The 3,944-nt window shown below is 38.0% G+C and overlaps 1 pseudogene; it reads right to left on the bottom strand.

Annotated features, from left to right (window-relative positions):
- Positions 1-864: 864 nt before the first annotated feature.
- On the bottom strand, positions 865-1,113 carry LOC140224093 (phosphoserine phosphatase pseudogene; annotated as a pseudogene).
- Between the last annotated feature and the right edge of the window lie 2,831 nt (positions 1,114-3,944).

Genomic DNA, 3,944 nt, shown 5'->3' with positions numbered 1-3,944 from the left:
AACTAGACAATACCATTAGTACACTTTGAAAAAAAGTATTCAAAATAGGTAACTATTGATTAGTAAACTTAAAAACTAGAAGAGAAAAAGTCACTAAAAATGTGGCCCTGACTGTGAGTAACAAGTTGGTGGAATAGTCCTGGGATAATATTTTGCAGGGAAATCAAGGCCAGAGAAAGTTCCAACAATTTCCATTAGAGTAAAAAATTTGAGCTCTAATGAGTATCAGTGCAAAACTGACTTTCCATGATGAAGAATTAGTGCCAGTTTGTGGGCTCTAGTTTGTAAGTGGGAAAGACGCTTAAGGAGGAATGGAATTAGTCTGCTTGTTCAGTCATCCCTTTTGTCAAGCCTACTTTGGGTAGATTTAGCAACAAACTAATTACGGCAACTCAAGTGGTGGCTTTATCTTCTCATTGATTCCACCTGACGAGGGCACAACAAAGAGTTCAGCTGACAAAGCCGACCCTTCACACACCTCCATTCCTCATTGTCTTGCATGGTTCAAGAAACAAACGCAAAATATCAACAACTAAGCTGCAGGGCTACACGGGAAAAAAAAAATTAGCTACAAACCGAACAAGCAAATAGTGCAGGTAAAATCCCTACACCAACAAATTTAACTGATTGGTGTAGCGATTCTAGCAAATTGTTTAGTTGATTCGACACCATGCAAGGATAAAAAAGCTTAAGAAGTGAAGGTAATTTTGCTATACCCAGAATTGGTAAATTAGCAATCATTTTTTTATCATGTAGTGGTGGCGTATGGCATAATGTAGAAGCATTGCCCTTTTAATGTTGAGTTTAGGTAAATATTGTCTGCGCCTCAGAGATAGAACTGGGAAAAGAAAAAGAGAGATACAATTCATGGCGCAGAACTCAAGTTTATTTGTGGGAACCGATCGATGGTGATGTTGGTGATGCATTCAGGTCAAGGTAACATTTGTCTCTCCTCCTCTCCTCTCAGGTCTACTTGAGAAGCATCAAAAGATCATAAAGATGGTCATCTCTTCCTATGTGATAGGTTATTCGCTGATGTTTGCGCGTACTAAAGTTGAAATGAAGTGGGTTGTTTCGTGAGGCCAGCCTTGAGTTCCCAATTTTAAGTAAGTCCTGTTCAAATATAATTGAGAAACTTAAAACTGTGATAGGCAGGTAGTGAAAGTGTGATGAAGAATTGGAGCCCTGCTAAAAATTTTTCATGGAATTCCGTGCTGGTTTTCCATGGAAAATTTCTCCACGTAAAATTGGGCACGGAAAATTTTTCCATGGAAAATTTCTCCACGGAAAGCACCACGGAAAATGTCACCATGGAAAATTTCTCCATGGAAAATTTCTCCACGGCAAATTCTCACCGTGGAAACCTGCCACAGCACTCACTGTGTCTCATGCAGGTTTCCACCATCAAGTTACCATGGTGTTGTTTCTTTAAGTCATCATAGAACTGTTCTACTCAATGTTGCTGGTTTTTTTAGTATTTAATTAGATAATTTACAAGTTTTCCTTGTAATCAAAATAAATGAAAATGATACACTCACCAACTTGAAGACACATAGTACCAACTATACTTGACAGAGATGTAATAATTCTTTTAACGATTGAGAAACTACCGCACTGTACCTTCGCGTCACATACTGCACGCTCAACATTTCAAATAAGATTTCATTCAGTTGACAATGTGAAAACATATTCAAATTATTTCACAATGAGCACGGAAAACAGCACCAAAAATTATCACAACACTATCCAAATTAGAGGCCAAGAGAGTGAAATATGAACTGTAGATTTTGGTTTCTGTCTTGGAAGCTTAATTGCATCTAGATGGTTTAAAGGTTGCCACTAATTCCCTGCGAATGGCTGTTCAATAAGATCAAAGGAACTGCCAGATGATAGAAAACAAATGGCGATTGCTGCAGCTGAACAAGGCAGGTAAATGTCTCGGTGTGTTTTTATGAAAGCTCTGAAAAATGAATAATGTACAGCGCATCAAAACCATGAGTACAACCAATGATCAGCACTAAATTAAAACAATATCAAGGTGAAGCCAACCAACATTTCTCGAGAAGTTAAAATAAGTTCTGTGGATAGCCAAATAATTTTTAGTAATAGGACAAAATACTTGTGAAAAAGCATTGGTAAAATTGTGTGTAAGAGCAATTATTGCATTGGTAGCCATAAAAATAGGAAGTAAATTATTGGACATCTGATAATTCACTGAAACATGGTTGATAAGGATGTGATGTTTTAGCCCTCTAGAGTTAAAAGTTTAAGGCCTCATCTGTAACTTCAGATATATCTCTCACACTACTTACATTTCTGGATAAAAATACCAAGTAATAGCTAAGGCTCAATTCAGACGTCACTTTTCCTTCACTCATGTCAAATGAAAAGTTGGATCGTGTAATACAACACGAGGACACAACGATCATTTGAGAGGTTGAACAAAAATTTGAAAGTTAGGTCACACCAAGGTTTTCGTTCAACTTCTCAAACAAATGTTAGAGCTCACGCATCATACGTTGAGACAAACGTCAAAAGTATTGTTTAAGTCACCATTCACCAGTGGTGCCACCTGAATACATGAATTTACCTGTTGAGTGGTGCGAATTCAGAGCTAATCGGAGAGAAACATTTGTTTCAACATACGATGAGCGAGCTCTATGTTCTCATGTCCGTATCAAACGATCCAACTTTTCACTCGGTATAAGTGGAGGAAAGCTAGACTGTCTGAGGTGGGCTTTAGTTTCCATCACACAGCAAAAAAATCTAGAGGGGCCTGTATTTAAGGTTTCTTTTTCAGTCCTAAGTAGTTCTCACCTGTGAATTTTATTCACAGTCTATATGGGTTTCGGCAAACGATAGGAAATGGCGATCTCGTATGATCTAACAGATATCTGATATTATCCCTGAGGAGGACGATGACATGAGCTGATGAGCAGCTAGGAATGGAATGCAGTTAGAATGTTAACCGTGTGCTGAAAACACGATAAGGTAGACTGTAACCAATATTCGATCACGGTTCATGTTTGGGGTGCAGACTCGGAGGAGTGACCAAGGAGAAGATAGAGAAAATGATGAGCACATACGAATCTACTATTCAACAAAGAATGTTAGAATAGTTTATCAAGATACAGAAATAAATGTAATGCTATGATTCTATGGAGAGGTTACAGATCAGTGGCTGATGGATCACTATTGGTGCCTACTTATGCCTACATTCAGTAATAGGAATTGCTAATCATTGTTATTCATGACTTACCTAGATTCAGTTCAAGGCCCTTGCATTCAACTCGGATTTGGCGTGATGTAGCGAAAGCAGGAAGTCAAGAAATATATAAATTTCTGAGAATTACTGTATGGTTAGCGAGAGCTTCATTGAGCCTGACGATTCACGCCTCGTTGATAACCTAACCTCAAAATACCGACAGGGCAGGGCGAGGCAGGGCGGGGCGGCACATCTCCTGACTTGCCGAATTGAATTGAGGATTTTTTATTTAAATCTGCATGATCTATAAAAACTCATTCGCTTATTTATTACTGAAATGCGTAACGCCGATAATGTTTCATACTTCACACGCTTTAACATTTGCGTTCTATTCTTGCTTTTATTTTTATTTTTATACAATTTCAACATGAAACAGGGCAGGCCGGCAGGATTGCAACGCAGGTTTTGTTTTGGAGTCGGAACTGAATCACTTTGTAAACACAAGATGAGTTGTTGGTTATCACTGCCAGTAATGCAAATTTTAATTTTTTTATGTGATTTAATTAGTATCAGCTCGAATCCGAGTCTTCTTCGTTACGAAAGTAATGTTACCTCGAAGTTGGTGAATTTTGATTAACCTGAAAGTAAGCCAGCAGTGTATCGCGATGGACTCTTGGTAATCGATCTTCAAATTTTTATTTTGGCCATGCGTAGAAATAGAATGAAAAAATTCTGATAG

The sequence above is a fragment of the Bemisia tabaci genome, chromosome 2 (assembly GCF_918797505.1).
Source record: "Bemisia tabaci chromosome 2, PGI_BMITA_v3".
Classification (NCBI taxonomy): Eukaryota; Metazoa; Arthropoda; class Insecta; order Hemiptera; family Aleyrodidae; genus Bemisia; species Bemisia tabaci.
Note: the sequence above shows the minus strand (reverse complement) of the source record. Positions and strands in the feature narration are given on the sequence as shown.